Source organism: Parasteatoda tepidariorum, chromosome X1, assembly GCF_043381705.1.
Source record: "Parasteatoda tepidariorum isolate YZ-2023 chromosome X1, CAS_Ptep_4.0, whole genome shotgun sequence".
In the NCBI taxonomy this organism is placed as follows: domain Eukaryota; kingdom Metazoa; phylum Arthropoda; class Arachnida; order Araneae; family Theridiidae; genus Parasteatoda; species Parasteatoda tepidariorum.
The window spans coordinates 79,914,332-79,929,659 of NC_092214.1; the positions used below are offsets into that span (position 1 = coordinate 79,914,332).

The 15,328-nt window shown below is 31.0% G+C and overlaps 1 long non-coding RNA gene across 1 annotated transcript in view; it reads right to left on the bottom strand.

The window, feature by feature from the left end:
* Positions 1 to 3,833: 3,833 nt before the first annotated feature.
* Positions 3,834 to 15,328, bottom strand: part of LOC139427076 (uncharacterized) — a 17,910-nt gene continuing 6,415 nt past the window's right edge. The window contains exons 2-4 of the long non-coding RNA XR_011638244.1: positions 8,135 to 8,274; positions 6,281 to 6,391; positions 3,834 to 4,089 (exon numbers count right to left, since the gene is read on the bottom strand). This is a non-coding gene — a long non-coding RNA (uncharacterized lncRNA). The remainder of the gene's footprint in view (positions 4,090 to 6,280; positions 6,392 to 8,134; positions 8,275 to 15,328) is intronic.

A 15,328-nucleotide genomic window follows, 5' to 3' on the forward strand; every position in this document is an offset into this window, starting at 1 on the left:
TTATTAATTTTTCCATGTACAAATCATTTTCGGGCAAATCCGTGTTAAAATTATCTACTAAAATTTTTTTCTTTCATAATTTATATAATTTTTCCATGTGCAAATCCATTTCGAGCAAATTCGTGTATGAAATTATTTGCCAAACAGGCAATTTATGTTTCTGTTTTCTATTTTATATTTTTTCTTAAATAAATATTTATTTATTTTCTGAAATTATTTATGGTCAACTTTCAAAGTTATCCAGTATAATATTACCTTGCGCACATCCATTTCGGGCCCATCCTTGGTAACTAACAAATCAATGCACAGCAAAACAAATCAGTTCAGCAATGCAGTAAGAACGGCTCTTTAAATTCCTCTAGTTACACTCAATTTACGCTTTTGTTTTCATATTTTGTAATCTGGCAATCTAGTTGCGAAAATATTTTTAAATCACTCTTGAAAAATTTCCCGTTTATGTAAGTACATCTGATTTCGCTACTTGCTTTATAGTCTTTGTTTTATACTGTTTTTTCTTTTTATTTTATTTTATTTTCTGTTTTTACGTGTTATTTTTACTTATTGTGTTCTATTTTATTTGTTGTAATTTTTGACAAAAAATTATTTTTGAGTGCTCCTCACTCTATTGTATTAATATATTTTGCTTGGCTATATTGATGCAACATCAGAAAGCACTCTTTTTTGCGGATATAATCGTGTGGGCTGATGAAGAGATTATATCTTTTATTTTCCGGTTTTTTTAAGAAAAATTTCGTCCTTTTTTTTCTTTTTTTTTAATCAGTACATATTTTTTTTCATTTATTATTCCCCCCCCTTTTTTTATATGTCTATAATTTTCTTTTGTTTTATCTTCATTTTGAACTTGGAAAGAAAACTGCTTTTGGAAAGAAAATATCTTTAAGGGGATAGGACTATGAGTGGATATGGATAAGTCAATACGTTAACGGAACTTTAAATTTAAATTTTAATATTTTAAATAGAGTCTCTTAGCGACAATAACTAACAAAAAAAAAATGATATTAAACTAGGTGAAGGGAAAGAAACTCTAAAGTTTTGAGTCTGTNTATATATATATATATATATATTTACAGGGAGGGGGAGAGAGTCCCTGCAAAAGCTTAACTAAATTGCGGCGAAGGAAAAAAAATTAGCTTTAACTCAGGATAACTTAAAAACTGTTCTCCTATTTATGTCCAATTATGTTAGAGGCTATATGGCCTTTTTTCTCGCACTCACTTGTTTTTCCTTTCTTTTTTTTTCTTTCCTCCAAGCCCTGAACATGTACCTAGGTTATACAAAACCCTTAACCATCGGTTTCAGTTAAGATAAGGATACAATAGGTGATCATTTCAAAAGGGTCTTCCTGTTCATTAGTTGGTCTAAGCAGATGTCAGGGGTAAAATTGAAAAAAAATCAAATCTTGCTGCTAGTTATACATTTAAGTGAGCGAAGAGTGTTTTTCCCCTCTTTGACTTATAGTTTGTCTACTTTAAGAACTCCCCCCGACACATAGTCTGAGGCAGTCTGCTGCTAAGGAAACAAGAAAATCCCTTTTCAGGGAGGGTAGCTTCTCTTCACTTTAGGGCAATGCGAAGAAAAAGATTCCCTTTCTCTCGCCCAAAACCTGTCCTAAATAGTGACCCACACCCTTATTTGAAATAGTTATACCTCGTTGTCATAGTCACGGGTTCAGACGAATGTCTAGGGGAGTTCTTACTTTAGACGAACTATACTTCACTTACACATCATTTAGAATGTAAAAAAAGAAGGTGCAGAGTGATTTGTTTTGTAGTCAAGACTTGTGGTCCCCTCCTGGTGCGCTATTAGCTTCGATAAGAAAAAGTTTCAAAAAACATAACACATCAGTATACAGTGTGTCTTTCTCTTAAGTAAGACTAATTATTGCTTTATCCGGTGAATAACTCTAAGTTAGTTGCAAGTTGAGCGAGAAAAGGATGGATTTGGATTAATCAGGGGGATAAAAACAATGAATCTGGGAAACGATATATTTTAAAAAATCCCAAACTAAAATACTCATTTTTTCGGTAGGGATCAAATAATATTTCAGTACCTATATTATACTTTTCACTAATAAGGATTTATTTTTATGTAACTTTAAATGACATTTATATTTTATGATACTAACACAGATGCTATTAATCGAAATTGTTTATTGATCATTGATTGTATATTGATCATTATTGATATTGATTGTATATTGATCATAAGTTTATTTAATCAGAACGCTATACTTTGCATTAAATACCATTAAAACGAAATTTAAAATTTAAGATAGAATATTGCACTCCCCTTTTAATCGAATAACCCACCTAATTGCATAGATTTGGCTGGAACTGATGGTATTCCTCTAAGCGGGGTTCACAGGTTAAGTCTTAGCCATAGTTTCCTCAAAAATCTTAAAGATAACATCATTAATACTTTATAGCTCTATTTAATAATTAAAAAAAAGAGTTATTGCGCCTACTTTATTTATTTTTTTCCCCGCTATGTCATAATTTCAATCAACAACTGTTCCGCAATTGACTGCTTGTTGACATGTTCCCAGTAGATCACCGAAGTCGAGCATCACTGGCCGCTGTCAGCGTGCGGGTAAAAAACTACTTGAATCAATCTGTGAAGGGACCGAGAGTGTGCGGTATTGGTTCTCGCTAAAATGTTATACCGAAGTACTAGACTTCATGCGCATGTCGTCGGTCTATCGAAGCGAAGGGAGACTCACCTCTGTAGAGTTCAAAATTGTGATGGCATGTCTTCAGATAATTTTCAGGAATGTTTCCCAGACGGTTGCAAATATTGAGCAGCTTTATTTATTGAGCAGCTTTAGTGCGACGTAAACAACAATAACAGTGAAAAAAAATTACGTAGTAACACTATGTCACCAAATTATCTCTAAAGTTACCTGAAATCACGTATTTAATTTGTTACGTCTGTCAAAATGTGTTTCGGTATAAGTAAATAATTTAAAAACAACGATAATTAAAATAAAAAATTATTTTGCAATGAAAGGCAAAATTAATGGGAAAGTGGTAGTAATTTGCTTAAGAGAAGCGTAGAAAATTACTTTAGTTTTATTAACCGCTGTCCCTCTTTTTTTTTTCGCTGGCCTTTAAATTCCTAGTAAGAATCTATATNTTTGGTATTCTCTCTTTAAAAATAAAAAGTCAAACAGCTGATAAAAAATATTTGTTAGATTACGGAATTATATATTTTACTGAAATATAAAATTCAAAATAATTAGTTTGGAAAAATCTTTTTTTGATTCATATTCAAAAATGTATTAATGATTTTGTAAATTAAATAAGTTTCAATTATAAATAACTGTTTCGCTAAGATTTAAATAACTGCATATTAGTTAAATTGTTTGGAAGTGAGCCGCGTATGAAATATTTGACTTTTTATGCAGAAAAAGACATGGTGTTAAGACATTTTTTAGTGATAAGAGTACAGCATATGTAAAAAGTATAAAACAGGAAGAAAACAAAATCAAATTGGATCTGAGAATTTGAAGCATGTATATTTCTTTTTGTTCCTACACAATATATAGACAAAGAGTATGGCAGCCAGCTTGACTCTATGAAGGTGCTTACAGGTGCAATTATATAAGGTGCAGATGTGATCACAACTAGTGGCAACATCCTGTCCTGAGAAAAGGAGCAGTTAAAGGTCTTCTTTGTAACTATTGTCTGCTTAGTCAGTTGTAAAATAGAAGCATTTCTCTAGATGGAAAAATAGAAATCATGTTTCCTAAAAATTCTGCAGTGGGTCAGAATCCAATTTAAGACTTCAATTATATGAATAACTGACAACCGTGGTGGAAAATAAAGAGTTCATTTATTTTTATGAATTTAAAAATATACAATTATATTTAATACATAGTGAAAATCAATGACTGAAATGTTATCTTGTTACGGCACAGAGATTTTCTTCAAACTAAATGAGAATCTGCATACACCATTGTTGAAACATCAGGTCCTGGTAAACATATCTCACAGAAAAGCTTTGAGCAGACAATGCTGTGAGACTATTAACCGGGACAAATATGAATCATCAGTAGAATCCAGGCAAAAGCTAGAAGAGAACAAGTTGCTTCAAATTAATATTGCAATCAAGATACTTTGTTAAGATTTCAACCAATGGTTAAGTAGGTAAAAACACAACTCTTCAAATAGTGAATCTAATAAAGGATTGCATACTGTTTGTCTAAGATAGGTACTCTACCCGCCACTAAGTCTGCGGTAGTCTGGTGCTATGGAAACCAGAGGGCATTTTAGGGCGAGTAGCTTCGATTATAGTTTGTATGGGAAGTATATCAGATTGGCTGACTCAGCCACCAGTAGGAGACTTATTTAATCTGATTCAATAACTTTTCTAAGATTCGCATGGATATTTCTTTCTTACTTAAAATGATTCTCTTTACTCAATCGGTTGCTATTTTTTAAATACAAAGGAAAAAAAGAAGAAATTTTTTTTATTATTTATTTTAATTTTTATTATTTATTTTTTACCTTTTTTTTTTAACTGAAAGCAAGTTACCGCAACTAGGATGAAATTTAAAACTATAAACGATGATTTTTATGGGCACCCATCAAATCATCTGAAATTATCTAAGTTTCTTTGATTAAATTACGTTTCCTTACTCGTATTTTAATGTAACCTGCATAGTTTTTCTCACTATTCATTATTAAAAAAATAATTCTACCAGTGCTTTATTAACAAATTTATTTTCTTTTTTTCTTAATAACCAATTTACCAATTCTTTTTTTTTTAATAACCAATGTATTATAAATTTATAGATGAGTTATTTATTAATAAAACATTGAGCTGCTTTAAACAATTTTATACAATTTCCATACATATCCTATTTATCAATCATTATTCATAGAAATAGCAATTTCAATTTGTCATCGTACTTGGACAAATAGTAGCGATGAAAATCAGAAGAGAGCTGAAACAGGAAAAGGAGCAATTTATTCAAGTTATTAAATTTAATAATTAATGAAAGATCTCCTGAAATTTTGAAAATGTCAGTTACTAATGCTTCTTTTGTGAAAACACGGTAGCTCTTTTAAAACCATTTGAAGTCGGTGGAAAATATCAAAGGGGTTTTTCTTCAAAAGGTCTGAACATGAGTAAAAAAAAATATTCACATTCCAAACAGGAGTTTGACATTATATATATTCTTTATTATGAACTGCAGGTGCCTGTAAGCCTTAGTCCCTTCGTTACTGCCCACTGATGAGAAATGCGTCATCTCTTTTGTAAGCGCCATGAGAAAATCTTATTTTCGCTTGAAATATATTCGTTTTGGTGCCCTGAGTCTATGTCACTTTTTGCATTTTTTTCACTGGCGTTTATACTAACTTTAATGACAGGAACAAGCAGGTGCAACGACAAAAAAATTGATTGCTTAAACTTCTTGTTGAAACAGCTCTTTTAATAATTTCTCTTGTTACAAAAACATGAAGGTTCGTTTTGTTGGGAAGGGGTTTCAAGAGTCAAGAAAAGCTTTGATGAATGTGAAGGAAAAGTTCTCACATTCTTAATTTTCCGAGAAAAAAATATCACAAATCAGCGACTTCCAAGTTATTCAGAGAATTTTAAATACATTATCTGTCATTGGATAATTAATATATTATCCACCAAAGCTCGTTAACTTATGTTTATTTTCTCTATTTACTAATTTGATTTTTAAAATCTTTCAAATTTCTCTTTTATTTCAATACATAAAATGAAACACTTGCAAATTTTGTTTATTAAAAATAGTAGAATTTGGAACTAATATTTTCATATTCAGAGAGAAAAAAGACTTAAATTTTAGCTTCAATAGTTTGAAATTATTATTATTTTATTAAAACAATGGCCGTTTTGCTCTGTTTTCTGTTTCGTATTAAAGTATAGTATTGTTTTGTCCAAATTAGTATAGTAGTTTTTTAATTATGACTTATAATTTATGGTATTTTTGTTTTCCGTTTTTGTTTGTTAGGATTTTGATTAACTGGGTAAAATTTAATTTTCGCACGTAATTATTAATATGATTGCCGTGCTTTAAGCAGCCATTTGTCAAAACTGTTCATTTTATAAAATTAACTTGGGATTTTTGTTTAAAAATGACCTTAAAAAAATTCTTAACATTTTAGAAAATGTAATGAGCACTTTTATTCTAAATTAATTATGATAAACAAGTTTATTAAATTTATATTTTATCTTCACAGTAAAAATATTACACAAAATATCATTTAACATTGTTTTTAAAAGTTACTTTATTAGCCACGCAGGCTCCTTAAAGGCGAACAGGTCCATGACTGATAGTGGAATGTGCATGTTGTACCCACGCTGTACCATATACCCACGCTGACTTTCAATGATGAGCCTGTAAATGTCGATTAAATATTGTTTTTTAAACCTTTTTCAGGAATAAAATCATAAATTAATTTTCTAAACTTATTAGTATCTAGATCAAAAATTAAATTAGTTTTATTTAGAATGCAATAAATGCCACTGATAAAACAAAAGGAATGAATTTTTTGAAAAATAATCAATATAAAAAAATAAATAGATTATTAATTTTACTAATAAAAGAGGAATATACTAGCTGGTGAGACACTGTCTTTTTCTTAACCAGGGTTTGATTAAAGACAAAATACTGATAAACATTAAAATATAATTAATTCATTCTGACTTTAATTATTTTAAATAATTTGCAAACAATGCTGTACTAACAGTAAACAAATTGTACTATAACAATACAGTTGGGAAAAAACTCACAACAATTAAGGTAAAATGACACTGCTAATAATATACAATTCTTCTAATAATCAAAATAAAAAACGCTATAGTAATAATAGAGAAAGATACTAACTGAGACACTCGTATTGGCTTCTGTTGAATCTACATTCCATTTAAGCTAACTAAGAAGAGAATTAGATTAATCTCCGTGCGATCGAAAAATTTTTATCTTTAGTGTTGAACAATATACCAATTGCTATTTTGAAACAGTTGATTATTCATTTAGTATATTTTCCCAAAGACATATAAAGTGAAAGAGTATTTATAATTCAGGGACAATGCTCTAAACTATCTTCCCTCTGTCTCTCAAGGGCAGAACCAGTCATAAAATATTCCATTGCATCTAAACATTTTTCTGCATTGTGTAAAGTAGTACGAATAAGAATATTAGAAAAAAAACACTCTGTACTGAATACATTCTGAATATTTTTCTTCACAGCATCAGAATACTAAGCCTGTTGCAGTTCTGTGACTACTCTTTTTTGTTAGTATGGGCTGAGTTCTGATGATCTGGCTAAATGTCAAGACAAGATTTTCATGAAATTAGAATATAAAGTTGTGTATAAATACACATCCTTTTTAGCAACTTCGCTAGGCATTCTTCAAAGATGTCTGCCAGTTGAATATGGCTCTGGCAGTTTAAATGAATGCGATCTTAACTAATACATTCATCTGCAGATAAAGCTGATTAACAGAACATTAGCCCAAGTAAAATTCATAAAGTTTTCATTACATCATTGAATCGTTTTATAGTGACGTTCTCAAAATTAACAAAATGTTGATGCTTACTCTGATCTTGCAGCGAAAGAAATTTCTCAACTCTTCGTTCAAGAACAACAACTCAGGAATATTTCCGTATTGTAATCTGGCGCGCCAACTACAATCGCCAAGGTGCTAAATAGATTTTAAACTTTCAAATTAGAAAAAAAACATGTAGATAGTTGCCTGGGGTAGTTACGAATTATACCTTTCGAGTTCGTCCCCTTCTGTGAGTTTTTTTTTTTAGTTCCTGGCGACTGGCTGTCCCGAAGTTGCCAAGACTTGGCACTTATTCTACCTCAGATCACCATACGAAATCTCCCCTATTAGCCACAAAAGCCAGTTTTTTTTAAGTTGGACATTGTACATATTTGCACATCATTAGTACCTTTATTTTTAAGATAAGCAAAATAAATTATTATTTAATAGCACAACCATAAGTAATATTAAAAAAGAAAAATTCAGTATCTGAATTAGAATAGTTACACAAGATACAAACAATGCCAACAAGCAGTTTAAATAAGATACATAATCATTAAATATGCAAAAAAATTAGATTTTAACTTACCAACATGAATTAAGACAGAATCATAATCGCCCCTTGGCAACTGCACACTTAATTTGTCCACATTGATTCTAGGGTGTGCAAACAACATCGATATCCTATTTTCATTCAACATTTAAGTAATTACTTCACCAGGGAATCACCTAGTAAAAAGAATAAAAGTATTTTATTCGTTAGTATTTTATGAAGAGACAGAAGAAATATGAAAGGTTTGCTTTACATTGTCCATTTAAACTTAAACATTAAGTGTCAAAAAATACAATTATAGATATAGAAAATGCAATTAGTTTGAGAAGTTAATTAAATGAAAAAATTCAATTTCAAATTTCTCACAGATTTCGGTTTAGAATTTTTTTTGGATAAGTTTACTATAAAATTGAAACAAATTATTTTAAACATGATCAAAGAACTCTTCACTATTTTTAAAAAAATTCAATACTAAGCTGTTTGGAAAAAATAAATTTTAACTAGCAATATACTTCCTAGAAGAAAAATATACCTTTTTATTATGTCACTAAAATAAATATAAATCATGTAATTTAACTAAATGAAATTTCATAACTAAACTGCTTCACACATTTTTGACAGTTCAAACAAAGGATTTCTAAGAAAGCAGAGAAAAACTTTGATAAAAAAAATTTTTTATTACGATTTTCTTAAAATACATAAATTTTACATATAAAAATAAACGAACTATGTAATTTAAATTCTAAAACGCAGTATGTACAGAAATTTAATAAAACTCACTAATCTTTTTTAAATTTCATGTAATTTTTTTATATACTGCTACAAAACATGCACTAATGCTATATAAATCTTTAGTTAATTAGAATTACCTGTAATTAAAATTTTCATGATGATAAAATATGAAATCCCCCACGCAACAAAAATCCAGTAAATGGCTTCCTAGAAATGTTTTTATTTAAACAACGCCAAATACTTTGGCATATAGGTTTGGCACAGTACAGATTATACATTCAATATAGGGTTATAAGAAGATTGATGGATAAAAGCTAGAGCCAAGCTCACACCGCCCCTTTACCAATTCCTAAATTGACCAAAAATCGTTATTTCTCACGTTGTTAAAAATAGCGTTAAAATAGCTTACATGCATTAATTCATACCAAATTTTATAATAATTACAGATGAATATTGAAATTAATTTATATGTGTGTGTGTGGAGAATGAGGAAAAGAACTGCCTCTCATCCCTTCTTCTGCCACCATCATTCCAGCGCCACAACTTCCCCGCTCCACCACCATTCCTTTTTTTAATCGAGAGAAACAGTCTTCGTTTGTTGCTGAAAGATTTAACTCCATAGCCCAGCCGGGGCTGATGTTTGTGAAAAAGGGGCTGACAGCCCATATTCTTGCTTATGATAACAGGGCAAACGGCCCATGTTTTCCTAAACATTTCATATTTTCTATAAACTGTTCAAATTTCATTTCATTATTAGATATTTCAACCATCGAAAAAACTGTTTATTCCTCTACAACACCACAAAATTATGTGGGCTCTAACCGGGCTATAGCCAAGCTGTGAGGCCGATGCACCTGAACTGTGAATTCGTGATTCAACGAAACTGCGAGGAGACTTCTACAAAACCTGTGAGTATTTTTAAAATGGCCTGTCTCAGTAGAGCCTGAAAAATTGACTTGATTAATTTACTTTGCTAACTAGAATTAAATGCACCAGAAAACGCAAAAGTGCCACAATTAGTTCACGGAATCGGAAAATTGTGATGAGGAACTAGTGAAAAAATTTTTTAACAACAATAATTTTTGAAAGGGAGAATTATGAAAAGCTAGAAAAAGAAGAACATGAATATAATTTAAAGAAACTAGAATTTGAAAGTAAAATAGCAACTAATTTACCTAAAGCGGAAACAGCGAATACAGAAATGCTAAGATTTCTTAATAAATACGAAAGCGGTTCAGATATTGCAATTTATTTGTCATTGTTCGAAATACAAATAAGTAGAGCTAAAATACCAAAGGAAGATTGGGTTAATTTTTTAGTAGGATTACTTCCTCTTAATATAGCTAATTTAATAGCACGTGAACCCGATTAATTTTCTAATGATTTTGATTATGTAAAGAAACTTTTATTAAACCGATTTAAGTTGGCATCAGAACAACTAAAAAATAAATTTTGTAACGCAAAAAAAGAAACTACAACATCTGGAGAGATTTCGAATTTAAAATTACCACTTATTTCGAAGAATATTTAAAAACTATGGAAGTTAAATCCTTTGGTGAACTTCAAAATTTAATGATCGTTGACCAAATCAAGACCAAAATTCCGAACGAAATTAGAGACAATGTGTTAGATGAATTACCGATAATAAAAGATGTTCAAGAACTGACATCTAAATTCGATAACTATGGAACTGCGTGATCCCATATTAAAAAAGAACGAGTAAATATGTGCGAGATTTCATATACAAACCAGATAATAAGATAATAAGAATAATAAGTTAGGGATAATAAGAATACATCGCGTGTATATTTCCCCATTAGAGATTCTAGAAATAATCCTAATTCACCAGTCATTCATGCTCAAAACGTTCAAGGAAATGATCAATTTTATGTTGGTAATTCTAATCATAATGCTAATCACTCTAATTATTTAAAGTGTTATAACTGTTTAAACTACAGTCACAAAAGTACTGAGTGTAAATACAAAAGAGAGGATGTCAAATGCAGAATTTGTTCACAATTTGGACATACCGCTAAGAACTGTAACGTTAATTTAAATACCGAAGCCAAAGTTTCTTATGTCACTAGAATTGAAAATAACAAACCCATTGAAAGAGTTCAAATACTTTGTAAAGAATGTCAATATTTAATAAATACAGGGAGTGACCTATGTCTTATTTCTAAACAATTGTATGAAAAAATTAACAGCCCCAGTTTAAGTTTTCATAATGTAAAAATAACGGGAATTAACGGAAATCACCCAATAGAACCAATAGGTTTCTTTCATAGTGAAATTACCTTAGATAAAAATTAATACCTGTTGATTTTTATGTATTGGAAAATTTGACAAATGAAATAATTTTAGGTTTTAATGTATTAAAAAATTTGAACTTTACTTTCTTTAATAACGAAATTCAGATCTCAAAATCCAACCAGGAAGTAAATGTCGAAAGTATTAGGCACATAAATTATGCGCGAATCCAAACTGAAACTAATAGGATGGCTTTTCAGCTCCCGAGTAACATAAACAATCACAATCCTTCTTCGTTTGATATTGCGTAATTTCCCAAAACAATAGAATAAGAAGAAGTTCCACTTTAAAACCCGAATGCTCATTTCAGGCAATTTATGGCTCTTTTTCCCAAAGCAAATCTGAAGCAAAACATTTTTCTACTCCGTTAGGGCATTTAGAAGATGCGTTAAGTATTAATGATATTGATTTGAGTCATGTGAAACAGTGTTTAAAGCCTCAGCTGATAGAATTAATAAATAATTATTCCCCTATCCAATTAAAAACCACAGATGTTGAATTAAATGTAATACTAACAGGTGAACAACCCATAAGTTTGAAACCGCGTAGGTTAGCAAAAATAGAACAGGACTTTGTTGATTTACAAATACAACTTAGAGAGTCGTGCTCAGAATTTAATTCTCCAATTGTAGTTTGTCGAAAAAATTCCGGTGATTTTCGATTTATGCATTAATTTTCGCAAACTTAATAAAAAATTAGTTGAAGTTAAGCATCCGATATCCCTTATAGAGACAGTGACGGACTCTATGTCAAACGCTTCGTGTTATAGTAAGCTTGATATCCGAGATACGTTCTTCAGTGTTCCCGCAAAACCAGAATGTACGAAATATTTAGCATTCTCAACAGATAATTCGCAATATGAATTTCTTAAGGCCCCTTTCGGATTCAGTACATCACCAAATGTTTTTCAAAGATATATAAACAGGGTGTTTAAAGATTTGACATTGAAATTATACATTGAAATTATAGCTTCGATGATATAATTGTAACGTCGGAAACTCAAGAGGAAAACCTCGAAAAACTTAAACGTGTGTTTAAAGTAGCGTCAGAATGCGGAGTTGAATTTAATTTTAAGAAATGTGAATTTTTAATGAACGAAATAGAGTTTTGAGGTTATTTCTTTAAAACCGTCTGCTTCTAAAACCGCTGCTGTTCGAAATTTCCCCATCCCTAAATCGGTTAAACAAGTGCAAAGTATTTTAGGACTTACTTCTTATTTCCGAAAATTTATTTACAACTATTCTAAAATTTAAAACCCTTGAGTGATTTGTTAAGAAAGGAAGCGAAATTCTATTTTGGTCAAGAACAAATGGAAGCATTCCAGAAATTAAAAGACATTTTGAGTCAAAAACCAGTTTTACACATTTTTCGTCAGGGATAGTGTACTTATGATAGCAGTAAAGGATTTGGAGCAATTTTAATGCAGCAGGGCGATGATGAAAAATTTCATCCCATACATTATTTTAGTCGTAAAACTTCACCTCAACAAGAAAAACTTTCAAGCTATGAATTAGAAGTTTTAGCCATAATAGAAGCATTAAAAAATTTAGGTCGTACTTGTTAGGTACAAATTTTAAAATTTGCACAGACTGCGCTGCGTTTCCCCAAGCAATAAATAAAAAAGAAATAACCCCCAAAATAGCGCGATGAGCTTTACAACTAGAAGAATTTGACTATGAAATTTTGCATTAAGGTTTAAATCATATGTCCCATGTGGATGCCCTTTCTAGAGACACAGTGTTAGTGGTTACTCGAGCACTTAGTGAAGTTACAGCAAAAATCGCTGCCGCTTAGGAAAAATACGAATTAATTAAATCATTAAAAGAACACGTAGAAACAAATGACGATAACGAATACTTAATAAAAAACGGAATTTTATATCGAATAGAAAAATGTCGAGAATTATTAATTGCTCCCCAAACACTCGAAAATGAAATTATTCGTGAAGTAAATAACAAAGGTCATTACGGTATTAATAAAACCGAAGAAATACTTAAGCAGGAGTTCTATATTCAAAAACGTGGAGATAAAACCGAGAAAATTATTGCTAATTGCGTTAAGTGTATTTTATGTAATAGAAAGTTAGGGAAAGAAGAAGGATTTCTTAACCCCATCCCAAAAGATAATATTCTCCTCGATACTTATCATGTAGATTATATAGATCCCTTGCCATCCACTAATAAAAGTTATAAGCGCATATTAACTGTAGTAGACGGATTTACTACGTTCGTGTGACTTTACCCCACCAAATCAACAACAGCACAAAAAGCAATCACAAAATTGACAACACAACAAATTATTTTTGGTAACCCGAGAAGAATCCTAACTGACAGCTTTTACCTCAAAAGACTTTGAAACGTATTGTGTTAATGAAAACATCGAACATTATGAAATCACAAGAGGTGTAAGTGGAGGAAATGGACAGGTAGAAATAATACACAGAATCCCCATTTTATCCTTAAATGACCCTGAAAAGTGGTATAAATTTGTCCCATCAGTGCAAACAATCATTAATAATACCGTGTCAAGAAGCACAAACTTTACGCAATTAGAGTTGTTAACTGGTGTAAAACTAAAAAACAATCTTGACCTGCACATCAAAGAAATCTAGAACAATGAATATGAGAATTTTATAATGAGTGAAAGAAACGAGCTACGAGAAAAAGCGCGAGAGAATATACTGAAAGTGCAACAGGAGAACTTTAACAAGTGTAGAAAAAAACTAAACATCTACAAACAAGGAGACTTAGTTGCTATAAAACGGACTCAATTCGGAACTGGACTTAAATTAAGAAAAAAATATCTTGGATCCTACCAGGTGACGGCTGTGAAACCTAAAGGCCGTTATGACGTCCAAAAAATCCCTGGCCTTGAGGGGAAAAGCATCACATCCACTGCAGTAGATTTCCTGAAGCCTTGGACTTCATAATCAGCATCATCAAAAAATATAAATCTATGCTTATGTAAAATTAGATACTGCTTTCTTTTTTTTTATTATTTCAGGAAACTCATTCATGCTTGTGAGGACGCAAAAAGTCAAGATGTCCGAGTGTGGAGAATGAGGAAAAGAACTGCCTCTCATTCTTTCTTCTGCCGCCATTATTCCAGCGCCACAGCTTCCCCGCCACCATTCCTTTTTTTAATCGAGAGAAACAGTCTTCGTTTGTTGCTGAAAGAATTAACTTCATAGTTCAGCCGGGGCTGATGTTTGCGAAAACAGGGCAGACGGCCCATATTCTCCTAAACATCTCATATTTTTCGTAAACTTTTCAAATTTCATCATATATGTAAATTCATTTTATTATTAAATATTTCAATATTTCAATCTTCGAAAAAACTGTTTATTCCTCTACAACACCACACACACACACACACACACACACATCCAGCGAGCAGGGGGAGAAGCCTCCTAGTTAATAATATTTTTTGGAAAAAGTATTCAACACTTCAATTAAATTTCAGTCTTCAAATTATGCACGTGGAAATAAAGTATTTTATCTGGTCCAAGCAGAGACAAAAACATAATTTTTTTCACCATTTTAAAGATTTTTGCGAGCGGGTTTTTTTTTAAATTAAAATCTTTTTTAAATTAGAATGTTTATGCATTAAATCCTTTTATAATATAAATTTAATTTTTTATATCGAAATTTGAAATAGACATTTAAACGTTGTCTAAGGGTTACGCGAAGTTATGTTAATGAAAACGTGCGTTCTCCATACGAAATGTGTGATCATATAACCAATGCTTGACCATACCATGTGTGATCATGCAAAAATTTTAAAAGTAATAGCAAAATTATTTTGGTTTCACGCCTTTTTTCTAATTGATAATGTAGCTAAAGCATCAAATTTGCTCCACTGTTATTAAAATCTTTCCCACGACTTCTACAAATTTAATTTGTAAAAGCTGAATTATAATTTCTTGGAAAATTATTGAAAATGTTCCCAGCATGCAATGCGTTAATATATATGTGGAGGATGGGGAGGAGAACTCAGTCTTTCATCCCTCAGCGCCACAACTTCCCCGCTCCACCACCATTCCTTTTAAGTCGAAAGAGACTCAGTTTTTCGATTATTGCTGAACAGTGAACAGCATAGCCCAGGCGGGGCTGATGTTCAGGATAACAGGGCAGAGAGGGACCACATTTTCCTGAATATTTCATAATTTTCATATTTTTTTATATTTCA